Raw genomic sequence first — 14142 nt, 5'->3', positions numbered from 1 at the left:
GCAGGGGAATTTGGTTTTGTCCTACCTAAACCTGTCCCCAACAGCCAGCAAGAGACTGAGACCCATCGGTCTACACCCACGGGCAGCAGGAAGAAGCTACAGAAGCCAGACTGTCACTCTTCAACTTCCCAAAAGCTTTTGGGTCCCAGTGTCTTGAGGGGGGATGTGAGAATAGGTAGCTAGTTAGACATGAGCTGGGGCAGGCGAAGGGAGAGAAAGGGCATAGATTATCCTGTGCATTCCTGTACATCTATAGGGCCTAAGGTAAAATGTTTAAGCCAAAACAGATTTCGCCATACCCGGACTGAAGGTCATTAGATCTCTGATTCACTCTCAGGACATGGTTCAGCCTCATAGGTCACCGGTTCCAGTCGCCTAGCAGGTGCACAGGTGGGTAAGCAAGAGGGGTGAGCTGAAGGGACTGGAGCAGAGAAGTCCAGGAAGACAAAGCCCACAAATACGGAGTTCTGTAACTGATCAGGGCACTCCCACTCTGAGGTGCCCACTTAGTCCCTCTGAGCATATTTTCGGACTGCCAAGAAACTCTTGCTTGCTTTGCTGCTCTTTGTCTCTTGACGGAAATCTTTCCTTCAAGAAGACAATGGCCGAGGTCTCATCGTCTCATCAGTAACAATACCACTTCTCAGCTGGCTACTTCGAACAAGTCCCCTCTCTGGCCTTACATTTTTCATTTGGAAAATGGGACACTGATCCTCACCTCGCCTGTTTGTCTGAATAGTACTAGTATCAATGCGTGCCTGTGTGTGAAGAGCTGGGGATATGTAAGCACATGTACCTGGGAGGGTTTGGAATGGCCCAGAAGTTAAAAATACAGAGATCTGGATTTAAATCCTGCCCCCATCTTTCTAGCTGTGTGTCTCTGGGCAAGTAATGGAACCTCTCTGAGCCTTGATTTCTTTCCCTATAAAATGGATTCTTGGTTTCCTCAGCTGTAGAATAATACCTTATCTCCTAAACTGGTTCCGGTTGTTAACGGAAATACGCACATCAAGGGCTAGGAAGAACCTAGGCTCAGAGCAAACTCTCAGGAACGGTGGCTCTTGTTTCTAATCCCCAATGACCTCTCACTTCCTCGCCTGTCCCATGTGCCGTCTTGTCTAAACCCAGCTGTGCTCAGGACAAAGCCCCTTCTGAGACTGCTTCTAAATAGACCTTCTCCCACATCTGTGAGGCCTCAACTAATTGTTAAAATAGAGAATAATTTTATTTATATCTTTTACTCATTGTAAAAGTAATGTGTTCATGGTAAGAGAAAAATTAAACACAAAAGTAAAAAAATGAAAGTAGAGATGAAACATTACTTCACCACCCAGAGATAATCACTGTTGAAAGTTGGGTGACTTTCCTTCCTGACTTCTCTTTATTGCATGTGTAACAGGATGTTAAATGCAAGTTTCCTTTGGTTTTGGCGTTGAGGTGGAGGCAACGAATGCCAAGGACCACCCAAGCAGGGCCTGCTGAAGGATGGAGAAACCGGTTGGACCAGCTGGTTATCACCTACCTCTGGTTATCATGGTGTGTGTGTGTGTGTGTGTGTGTGTGTGTGTGTGTGTGTGTGTGTGTGTGTGTCAGAGACAGAGAGAGGAGAGGCTGGTTGGGGGGGGGGGGTGCTTTTGAAAATCCAAAAGAATCCCCACTGCAACACCCCAGAGAGGAGGGGTGAGGATGTACCTCTTCCTCACTTTAGGGGAGGGGACTCTAAGGGAATCACTTAACTTTGAGATGTGCCTCAGGGCTCTGGACCAAGGGAAAAAGGGAAGTCTAAGGCAGTGACCCACTTTCCTATCACTCACACTTTCCCCGGCAGAGAGCTGATCATACTGAATCGTAAATAACTATTGAGTTGTCTGCCTCCCTAACTGACCTCCACAATCTTTCAGATAGTCTGGGTCTTGTATCCTCTGCCCTTGCAGAAGGCCTAGCACTTACTCAACGCTTGGTAAATGTTCTGGTGAATGAAGGAAAGACTAATGAAGCCGTGGGATGGAAAACAGAAATAACAAGTGTGAGGGCTAAAATTCTTCTAAATTCTTTCTTCCTTCCTTCCTTCCTTCCTTCCTTCCTTCCTTCCTTCCTTCCTTCCTTATTTATTGTTTAAAGTATTACATATGTCTTAAATTCTTCTAGCTGGACTATTAAGTTAACATGAGACATATTAGCAGGAAAAAATGTCCAAAATTTATTATGGCTGTATATGCCGGAGCGCGGGGGAGGGGGGGGGCGCATAAGAATGAGACCCCAGGAGGCATTGGCAGTTGAGGTTTATATGCCAATCTGTACAAGCAGAGGAAGGCAGGAGTCTGGGATTTCAAAGGGAAAGCAGGCAATTTACAGATAGATGGAAAGAGCAAACATGTGATAAACAAATTCTTGCTGGGCCACCCAGAAACAATGGGACACAGGAGGAAATAGGTTTTGCTAAATTTCCCCTTGTCTGCCACGTCCAGTTTATTTTATGATGCTAAGGTGATGCTCCCTTTCTTTAAGCGGGTCTTTCTACCTGAATTACTTTAAGCAGGTAAGGGGGGGCGGGTCCAAAGTTCTTTCTGAGTCTTTTGTTTCTTAATAACCGGCTTTAAATCAATATCTATCCCAAAAGGCATATTTTTAGGTGACAAAACTTTGGTCCCCTTCACAGGATTTTAGAACCACACAGATCTAAGTTCAAATCCTGCCCCTGCCACTTTCTACCTGTGTTCCCCTTGGGGAAGTCATGTCATCTCTCTAACCTCATTTTTCTCACTTGTAAAATGAAGATAACTTGGGGGTCTGTTCTACAGAGTTTTGAATGAAATGGCACATAGTAGGTGTTCCAGCAATCACGAATGAGTGAAGACAGTAGTCTTGGAAACTGCAAACTGGCTGGGCTTCCTGAGAATTTCCTGTCTGAATTGATTTATTTCTGGAATTTCCAGATCCTGGCTTTCTTCTCTGTTCCTTCTCCAGTCCCCATCACCACCAACACCATCTCATCTTTATAGCAGCAACAACAGCTGCCTGTTGTATGGCGATTTATAGAAAATCCATGGCCTGGTCTCATTGAAATCTCACAATAATCATGTGAGATCAAGATTATAATCACCAATTCACAGATGAGGACATTGAGGCCCGAAGATGTTGAATGACTTGCCCGAGGGCACAAAGATCTGAGACTTGAGGGCACTGCTTTTGGCCTTCCTTAAAGGAATTGATTTAACATGAACTCAGCACCCACTGTGTGCCAGGCCCTTAAAATCTGTGGTGTTAAACAAAAATCTTAAATTCCATGGTGGAACGTCTTTTTAAAAGAAAAGGTTTATTATTAGGCCATTGCTAGCAAAAAAAGAAGACTGTCTTGGAGCATGAAGTTCAAACTATCCAGCAGGAAAGAAAACATGTCAGGATCCTGGAGTGCTGCAAGTGTTATAGATCAGGTAGCAGAGAGAAGCATGTAAGCCGTTCTGAAAGAATTTGTGTTGTCCGGCCTGCATGGCTCAGTGGTTAAGCATCTACCTATGAACCAGGAGGTCATGGTTCCACCACCGGTCAGGTCAGGGCACAGGTTTTGGGCCAATCCCCGGTGGGGGGCCTACAGGAGGCAGCCGATTGATGATGTTTCTCTCTCTATCTCTCTCCCTTCCTCTCTCTGTAAAGCAATAAAACATATTTTTAAAAAGAGAATTTGTGTTAGCTGTATACAAGGGGGATGGCTGAAGGCGAGGTGGGGTAGGTCTGGGATAGGCCCCACAGAGTCCACGGCTGAGTCTGTACAGCTCTCAGGTAAACAAAAAGCAGAGGCTCCTGGCTATTCTTTTTAGATAATCTGGGAAATAGCCACCTGGGAGTTAAGTTAATTCCAACATACACCAAGGAGCGAAGCAGACTTTTGTTGGTTTTACGCTGCAGCTGTTAGCCCATTAACCCCTTTTTGTCCCTTCCTTCCACCCTCCAGCCTGTTGTAATTTAATTTAGGATGGCTCAGAATTTCCTCCTTGCCAGCGGCATGGCTCCTATCCCCTTATGGGTGGTGGGGAGGGAGACAAGCACCTCAGAAACAATACCTGTGACTCTGCATGGTAAGTGCCGTCTATAAACTCCAGAGGAGATGGCAATTTCTTCTGCTTGGGGACAATCAGCTGGAGAGCCAGTCCATTCCACTGTTTTCTATCTCTGTGGCTTGGGCAAGTCACTTCACCTCTCTGGGCATTAATTTCTTCATCTGTAAAATGGGGGTTGTAATAGTGCCTCTCTCATATAACCACTGCAGGGATAACAGAGACGATGTATACATGTAGCACAGTGTCTGGCACAAGCAAGCACTTAGTCAATGATTTCTGTAACCTAGAGGTCAATCAGGGGCCCTCTGACCCCTTGAGATGATGGGATGAGCCCAAGCACCCATTCCAAAACCCTCTCCAAGATTACTATATATTCCTGGAAGGTTTTATTTCTCCTGGTCCAGCTCCTGCTTCAGCCTGTACTGTCTTTGGCTAGCACTACATCAACACAAATGAAAAATTTGGCCCCTTCATCATTTTCACAAACACCCCAGTCAGTGCAGCCTCAGTACGTATAGCAGACTTTTTTGAAGATTTCCAGGTATGGGAGACAGAAGGAGATAACATCAGAGCTACAAAAAACCTCAGAGTGAACTAAAAATACCCTGATTCCCCATGCAGCCTCAGCTGGCTCTTCTGTTTCTCTCTACACTGTCCCCAGTCCCTCAGCCCTGGGCCAGCTCCTGTCTCCTGAAAACCGACATCTACCTTTGTTTGGCTATTGTCTCCACAATCGCTTCCTAAGGAGCTTTCCAATTTCCACTCCCCTCCCATTTTTGATGTTGGCTTCCCTTCCTATCTCACCCTCCCCTTTCCCCCCAGCACAGCCAAGCACTACAGGTCCCTTCTCAGGCCTTCATGAAACCCCCACAAGGATGGGGAAATGTTTGCTGTCATTTATGGCAATTGATGCTGGAGGGTGTGCCACACTGGCTGGCTTCCTGAAGCCTCCCACATCTCCATGCTCCCACCCCTGACCCCTCACTCTCCACACTTCTGTTCCTGCTCATTTTCCAAACCCAGTCCTCTCGTTTCTGGTAGGTTCTCCAGTCCTAAGTAGTTTAAAACATCCAAGTCAAAGTCCTCTTCCTTGTTGCCTCCACAACAGCTGTATCTTAGAGCTTCAAGATGCACCTTCATCTTAAAGAGTTTTTTAGTTATTTTTTCAATGAAAGTCATTGTTAGGTCTGATCAAATAATTGAATTCATATCCCTTCCTCTGGGAACTGACCTTTAGACCACTTCACAATCAACATTCCCTATCTCTTAGACCACATTCCACTTGCTAAGACCACATTCCACTTGCTAAGACCATTATCTTTCCCCTCAGGACCCGCCCAGGGAATTCTCCGCCCAGAAAAAGCCCACCTAGAATCCTTCAAAATCCCTGGTTCCCTGTCTCTGGGGGCTGATGCCATTTGGGGGCTCAGTCCGCCTGGTATTCAAATGACCTAATACATTTGTAATCCCTTACCACTGTGGCCTCATGCGTTCCTCCTTCGGTGACCCCAACAGTCATCCTCTTTCCTAAGAGAGGAGCTCATGCTCTGTGGATCTCTGACCTGCATCTGGCCCACAGGGATGTTTCAAAAATCAAATCAACATTTACAAATTAAGAGATTACACATAAAAATCTGGATGTGTGCCTTTTCTTGTAAACTCAAATATCTGGCATCAAAGGACCACAGGACCCCCAAGGAGCATGTTGGCCTGAACGCAGAGTAGGGTCCCTGTCCTTTATGCCCCTGCCCCCTGACCTTATTTATTTCTCCTGCTTGAGCCCTGGAGGCTTTCAGCTTTGTGACCTTTGCTAAGGAGGCACTTCAGTGCCAGTTTCCACCCTACATTGCATTATTGCAATCAAGTTTGGGTCTACGAATTTGCTAGGTTCACAAAGGTCACCCTAGGCAGAAGGTACAGCAAGTCACTTTAGTATGCAAGTGATGGTTTTTCTTGAAAGCGTAAGGGGTCCAGAAGGACTGGGTCTCTGGTGCAAAGGGCGGTGGGCTGGAAAGGGTTAAGCCGGGGTTTGATTATGAAACATACCGATGCTCTCTTAGAGGGCATTGGGAGCCAGTGTGCGGTTTAAAGCACGCCAACACAGCGTGAGCTGTGCATATGAGAAAAGCAGCTGGGAAGCTCGTGGCGCGGGATAGATTGGAACCCTCCCATCCCCCGCCGTCCCCGCAGGGAGCCCAACGAGAGGCTAGGGCAGTGGTCCAGGGGGGCCAGGGATGCTGCAGCCGGACGCGTGGCATCGACCGTGGGAACAGATGGGACCACAGCAGGGATTCGGAGGCAGCCTCGCCTGAGAGTGGATATGCTTGACTTTGTCGCAAAATATTGTGGGCGCTGCAGCTGCAACTCGTTTGCCTCCCCTTCGCCCCCCTATTCCCCCGCGCTGCGGCAGACTGCGGCGGAATCCCCGCCACTCACGAAGCGCCTTCCCGAGTAGCAGCGGTGCACAGGGGGCGGAGGCGGGATGGCGGGGATGCCGGAGACACGGGTCTTCCCTGGAAGGCCAGCGAAGAAGAGGAGGGGGAGGCTGTCACGTGGTGCTCCCGGCGCAGCCCTATCAACGAGTCCCGCAGCCGAGGCACGGAGCAGCCCGCTCCCGTCGTTGCGGCGCCCGCAGCTCAGTTAGTTGGCCCAGCGCAGAGCCGGGTAGGGCGGGGGGTGCTCTCTCTGCAGCCTGTACCTCTGTCCCTGGCTGCCCGTGGCGGTCCTCACTGCAGCTTGGGAGGTCTGATTGTCCCCGTGAACACTCTCCTTCCCCATTCTCCTCTGCCTTCCCCCACCTGTCCCTTTTCCTACCATGCTACCGGCACAACAGCTTTGTTTGGTCTGGCTGAAGCAGGTTTCTATTACATGCCGCAAACTTGCAGTTTTGAACAAAATCAATTAACCTGGCTGGAGGTGGAAAAGATTAAAGTAGAAATCCCACAGATACCTCAAGCCCCACACATTCCAAACCGACCTTATTAATCCCCAAACTGCTCTTTCTTTGTGTCCCCATCTCTGTTTTAAGCAGAAACCCACGAAAGTCATCGCCTTCTCACTGTTCGCCATCAAATTTATGACCACAACGTACTAAATTTACCTCCAAAATATTTCTTAAACCTTCTTTGGCATTTATCCTGATTTGTAACTGTTCATTTGGGATTGTTTTTTGTATGGTTACCCCATACCTGGAGTGTAATGTAAGTTCCATGAGAACAGAGACCTTGTCTATTTTGTTCATCGCTGTATCACCAACACACTACCAGACACATAGTAGGTAAATGTTAATAATAAATAGATGCATAGCAAGTCCTGTGCTAGGTATTAGGTGCAGGAGGGGGACATAGATTTTAAGTTGAAACACAGTTCTGTCCTCAAGAAGTCATCTATCTAACCAACATGCCCTGGGAGGGGCCAGTGTACAAGATAATTAAGACTCCATTTCTAATTTCCCCATTCATCTGGGAGGGACTACAAGTGATTAACCTAGACCCGTGGTCGGCAAACTGCGGCTCGCGAGCCACATGCGGCTCTTTGGCCCCTTGAGTGTGGCTCTTCCACAAAATACCACGGCCTGGGCGAGTCTATTTTGAAGAAGTGGCATTAGAAGAAGTTTAAGTTTAAAAAATTTGGCACTCAAAAGAAATTTCAATCGTTGTACTGTTGATATTTGGCTCTTTTGACTAATGAGTTTGCCGACCACTGACCTAGACAATAAGACTCCGTAGTATTGGACAGGTCAGGTGTAGTGGTACATACTAACTTATAGAGTCAACAGAGTCCAAGATTTGGAACCCGATAATCTGGCTTCCCAGGCTAGCTTTGCTGCCTTCTGGCTTTGTGACCACAAGTTTCCTCTCTTTTGAGGCTCCACCTTCTCATCTTAAAAATTGGAGTAACAGTCCTAGCTGGTTGGGCTCAGTGGATAGAATGTTGGCCTGCGGATAGAAGAGTCCCAGGTTTGATTCCAGTCAAGGGCACATGTCCAGGCTCGATCCCCAAAAGGAGGCATCAATGTTTCTATCTCTCTTTCCCTCCTCCTTCCTCGCTGAAATCAATAAAAATATATTTTAAAAAATAGGAATAACAATACTATCTCAAAGGGCTGAAAGATATGAATGAGATAAATGAAAGTACCAAGTGCCAGATTTTATGACAATGTTGGATGTAGGTGGGTAACAGTACCATCTAGTTTGCCTGAACAGATCAAATGATACCTTTTGAACCAGAACAATGAATAATAGCATTCCCTTTCATTCTCAAGTGTCCTGGGTTTGGACAGTAAATTATGTGGTCATCCTTGTAATAGATGTAACACTAGAGTTATCTACACGGTGCCCTGGTAACACAAAAGAGAAAGATGAGTCTGACTGTAAAAGGTGGGGGGGGGGGGAGGCAGGGCGGGGGGAATGGCCATGGAAATGAGCCTGCAAGTATGTATAGAATTACAACAAATAGAGCAGGATAGAAAGGGCATAACAGGCAAAGAAACCAGCATTTGCAAAGAGTCTGGTTTGATCATTGTGAGATGTTTAGATAACATCAAGAAGCTCAAATGGCACAGCCTGCGTGGCTCAGTGGTTGAGCATTGACCTATGAACCAGGAGGTCACAGTTCGATTTCCAGTTGGGGCACATGCCCGGGTTATGGGCTCGATCCCCAGTGGGGGGCTTGTGGAGGCTGCCAATCAATGATTCTCTCTCATCATTGATGTTTCTATGTCTCTCTCCCTCTCCCTTCCTCTCTGAAATCAATAAAAATATATATTATTATTTTTTTAAATTCAAATGGCTCAATTCCAAGATGCACAGAAGGAGATGAGGCTGACTGTGGGCACTGTAGACATTTTTTGCGTAGGGACTGACATGAGCTGATGACTTCACAAACAAGCCAATTGAGGAGCTGGGGTCAAGCCCAGTCAAAAGAGATAAACAGGCCTGAACCAGGAAGAGGTTCTGTAAGTACTTTGGAGAGAAATAGAACTTGGATTTGGGGGTCAGAGGCAGGAGGACTTCCAGGTGGATGGCAGGTCAGTCACTGAGCACGTGGCAAGGAGGAAATGCCTGGAGACCCAGGAGACAGGAGACAACCCAGATCAGACTGACTGGGCTCCGTGGCATTCACCACTCCTGATCCAGAGGGAAAAGTAGGCGTCACAACAGGTAGAGGTCACTTCTAAGGCCAGTGGGAGCTGGAGCCCAGTCACTTTTCAGGTACCATCTGATTAAAATTCACTTTCAGAGCAACCTTGAAAGGCAAGAGAAAACTCAAAGATAGACAGGCCAACTTCATTATACCTATGGCTCTCCTTGAGCAAAATGTTCCCACAATGTCCAACTATCTAACAATAAAGGCTGGTGTTCAAAGCTCTTGGTGATCTGGTCTCAACCTATCCCTGGTGAACATTTCATATTTCACCTACTCATGTTTGGCCCCTTCCTACCTGTGAAAACACAAGAATTTCTCCTGCCCCTGCTTCAACCATATGGTCCAGGTAGGAACTATCAATCATGGTATCCCATCCCCATGACTAAGGGCTCAGTTGCCATAGTACTTTCTCAAGTGAGCTAAAAATCACTTTTTTGCCTTAGGCTAGTGTAGTGGGGTAAAATAAAAAATTACTTTCCTCCCACCTTCTAAGTTCTTGTAGCTGGGCTAATAATCAAATTAATATAAGACAGATTAACGGGGAAAATGTCCAAAACTTATTACATATATGCCATAAGAATATGAGACCCAAGCCCTGGCCAGGTAGCTCAGTTGGTTAGAGTGTCATCCTGATACATCAAAGTTTCAGGTTTGATCCCCTGACAGGGCACATACAAAAATCAACCAATGGCCCTTGCTGGTGTGGCTTGGTTGGGCATCGTCCTGTGAACCAAAAGGTTGCTGGTTCAATTCCTGGTCAGGACACATGCACAGGTTGTGGGCTCAATCTTTGTTAGGGGCCGTGCAGGAGGCAGCAGATAGATGTTTCATTCTCACATCAATATTTCTCTCTCTCTCTTGCTCTCTAAAAATCAATAAAAAACATTTTTAAATTAAAATATATCTATTTTTAAAGAATATGAGACTGAAGGAGTCATTGGGCAGTTAGGTTTATATGCTATTCTGGACAAAGGAAAGATAGGGATCTGAGATTTCAATGATAAAGCAGGCAGTTTATGCATAGATGAGAAAGAGCAAACGTGATAAATTCTTGGCGGCCCACCCAAAAACAATGGCACACAGAAAGAAACAGGCATTTGCTAGATTTTTCCCTGTCTGCCACATTCAGTTTATACTGTGTTGCTAAAGTGATGCTTCCTTTGAGCAAGTTTTTCTATCTGAATTCCTTTAAGCAGGTAAGGGGGAGGGCCCAAGGTTCGTTCTGAGATAAATTTATTTCAGAGAGGAAGGAAGAAGGAGAGAGAGATAGAAACATCAATGATGAGAGAGAATCATTGATTGGCTGTTTCTTGCACACCCTACTAGGGATAGAGGCCGCAACCTGGGCATGTGCTCTTGACCGGAATTGAACCCAGTAATCTTCAGTCCGCAGGCCGAAGATCTATCCACTGAGCCAAACCAGCTAGGGCTGGGTCTTCTGTTTCTTAACAACCAGCTTAAAATCAATATCCCAAAAGGCATATGTTGGGGTGACAAAACTTTGGTCCCCTTCACTAGTCCATGTCTGGGCTTCTTTTCTCTGAGTCCAATGGAGTCATAATAGAGAACTATTCCATTCTCTTCGCTTATGCATGCTTCCAGACATTCTCTCCTCCTCTCATACCCTGCTGCTCACATTTCTTCAGACTGATCCTATGTTTGTACCCCCATGCCTTCCCTCCAGACTCCTTCAGTTTGGAATGTCTTATAATTTGTCAACTCGTACTCATCCTTTGAGACCCAAAGCCATCCCTGACCACCCTGAGCAAGGCTTGCCAGGGCCCCCTTTGCCTGTCACAGCTTTTTGTACATGTCCTCATCACCTAGTATCCCAATGACCTCTTTCTTGTCTGTAACCCCCCTTAAGCTATGTTTTTCATCTCCATGACCCCAGTGCCTGGCAAAGGGCCTAACGCAAAATATAATAAATGTTTACTGAATAAGCGAATACATGAGTAAGACTCTTTCTCTCTCTCATGCCATCTCCCTGAGTCACTACTCCGTTTCTATCAAGTGGAAACACAGATGAAAAACCAGGAGGAACTGCTTTAGTCCCTTGATTCAAGAGTGACGTATTCAGGAAAAAGAAACCCCAGTAGAAATAGGGCCAGTGCAAAGCCCATTGGCATTTATAAGAGGTCAGTTTTCTGCCAAAGCACTGATGGTGGCAGCTTTGAGCTGAGCACTTTGTTTGGGAGCCAGAGCCAAAACTAACATTCAGTGTGTTGAGCTTCTCCGCACGCTAGGATTCTGACAGCTGTTTCTGTCAGCTCCTCAGGGAAAATCATCTAAAAGCCCCCTGGGTCTGCCTAGAACCAGGGGTCCCCATCTCCTTTGCCTCAGTCTGACCCAAGTAACGAGGCAGCCCTCTCCCCCACCCTTCATCCCCACCACAGGCACACACCTCCTCAAAGGGAGCTTTTCAATTGATCAGGACAAGGGGCACTGAGAACAGAGTCAAAAATGGCTACTGGGGACTTGGGCCTGTAGGACAAGTTCTGACCAATAGTCTGTGAGTTGAAATAGCATGTCATTTCCACGCTGAAGTACTTAATTGCTGGTGCACAACTCTCCAGCTCTCTTTCCACTATTGAGACAATCCTGAAAGCCTCATACTGAGGTGGTGGAGCCCAGGATGGAAGTGGTCTGGATCTCTGAGTTATCCAATAGATCGGAGGAGAGCTAGCTACCCTGCAAGATGACTTGATCCATAGCAGATTTTGCATGAGTGGGGAAAATACACCATTGTTGTATTAAGCCATTGAGATAGTTGGGTTGCTTGTTACTACAGCAGAGCCTAGCCTATTCTGACCAATATACGGACATTAATTGTTTTAGCCATCCAGCATCCGACCTCCTTCCTGCTTGAGGAGAAACATTGCTCCTCCTCATGTCTCCTTGGTATTGCCAAATCCAGCGACCACTTCTTTGTTTTTTGTCTTTCTTGGTTTCTCAGCAGCGTTTGTCACAATTGACCACTCTGCCCCTGGAAACATTTTATCCTGGTGTCTATGACATCATACCTGGTTGGTTTTTCTCCTATTTCACAGCCCTGCTTCTTAGTTTCTTTTGTTGGCTCTTCTACCGTCTCACCTTAAAAGTTTGAAGTTTTTCAGGGCTTATTCCTAGGGACCTTTCTTATGGTTTTAAATACCATCCATGAAAAAAGAGCGCTCGTTGCCTTCCAATACTCATTCTACCATTCTTTATTAATAACAAAACCCCTAGTTTTAGGGGCACACTGTGCCCAGTTAAAAGACTACATTTCCTCGCATGGCCATGTGACTGTTTTGGCCAATGAGATGTAAGAAAAATGTATAGAACTTCCAAGGCATCCTTCTTAAAAGGAAAAAGGTGGGCCTTTCTTTCCTTTTTCTCCTCACTGGCGGGAATGTGAACTAGATGAGGTAACCTTAAGATTGGAAACCAAGTGCTAAGGATGCTGGAGCAGCCCTGAACTGCCTGCCTTTGGACTTATCTTTCTGAAGAGGGATATAAATTTCTATCATAAGCCATTTTTTTTCTTTTATTATTTGCAACTGAACCTAACCCTGATACATTCTCATGCTGTTGAAGTTGCTTGCTTGCCTCCCATTTGGAAGCCTGGGTCCAGATCCTCCCCCAGTCAGAGGAGGGGGGAACCAGCAAAAGAAATGCACTTCCAGGCAAAAATAAAATAAAATAAAATAAAAAATAAATTTAAAAATGCTGGGCCCCCTTCCACAAATTGTAAGTAACCAAGCTACCAGGAGGATAGGATGGGAGGTGGATCTAGGAATAAAGTTTATTAGCTCACAGAGAGCATTGAATGCTAGAGTAAGGAATGTGTAAGTCCCTTGCAGATAGGGAGACCCTGTCTGTCTTATCCAGTAATGCCTCTGCTTTGTAGATACTCAGTGAATGACTATATTCTTTGTTAAGTAACTAGTGACTTGGTGCACAAAATTCATGCACATTAAAAGGGAATTAGAGGAAATATTTTAATATAGCTATTTGCCCTTTCTCTATAATAGAAGTGTCAGAGATGAAAGAAAATTAGTAAAATGTATATGAAAATCTTCCTCCTGTCAGAATCTGGGGCGCACCACAGGAACCAGAGTCAAGTCCCCGCCCACCCACGTGCACCTCGAAATCGAGGGAGACCCAGGCCCAGCTGGCCCCACCCCCATTGGGCTAGATCCAGACCTGGCCAGCCTCACCCCCATCAAGCCCTGCCAGGCGGGGGACACAGCCTCAGGTACCCGTCAAGCCCCACATGGCAGGGGGCGCGGCCTCAGGTCCCCTGGCCTGGCACTGGGGCAGGGGGCAGGGCCTCAGGTCCCCCATCAAGCCCTGCCGGGTGGGGGGCACAGCCTGAGGTCCCCCAGCCTAGCGCCCGGGTGCGGGTGGGGGGGGGGAACAGCCTGAGGTCCCCTGTCAAGCCCCACCAGGTGGGAGGCGCAGCCTCAGGTCCCTGCTGATTGCTCCTTAAGGCTCATTACGGGAACTCAGACTCCACTGTGGGCACAGCCATCTTGTTATGGCATGACAGTCAATTTGCATATTCCCTCTTTATTAGATAGGAAGATGATGTTTGCTTAATAAGCAACAACAAAAGAAATGTTGGAAGGCAGACTAGTTGAGAATCACCACTTAATCTAGCCTCGTCTGCTTTTCACACATGAAGTAACTAAAGCATCAGTTGCTGGAAGTGGCATTCAGACTATCCATAAGGAAAGGCAAACCGGAAACCCCATCTTGGAGATGATGCAGTGTTAGAACTAGGGAAGGAGGTCAAGAAAAGCCCTCGGGTTAGTATCTCCTTAAGATGGCTGTCCTGGAACCACCTGACCTGCGGCGAAGCTCCGCCCCAGCACGGCGGGCCCCTCGCCGCCGGCCCCGCCCAGCGCCCCTGCGCCCCAGCGGTGCGGGTTGTGAGGTGTCTCAGCACAGCGCC

The sequence above is a fragment of the Plecotus auritus genome (genome assembly GCF_963455305.1).
Source record: "Plecotus auritus genome assembly, chromosome: 2".
Lineage (NCBI taxonomy): Eukaryota > Metazoa > Chordata > Mammalia > Chiroptera > Vespertilionidae > Plecotus > Plecotus auritus.
This window is presented reverse-complemented; position numbering follows the sequence as displayed.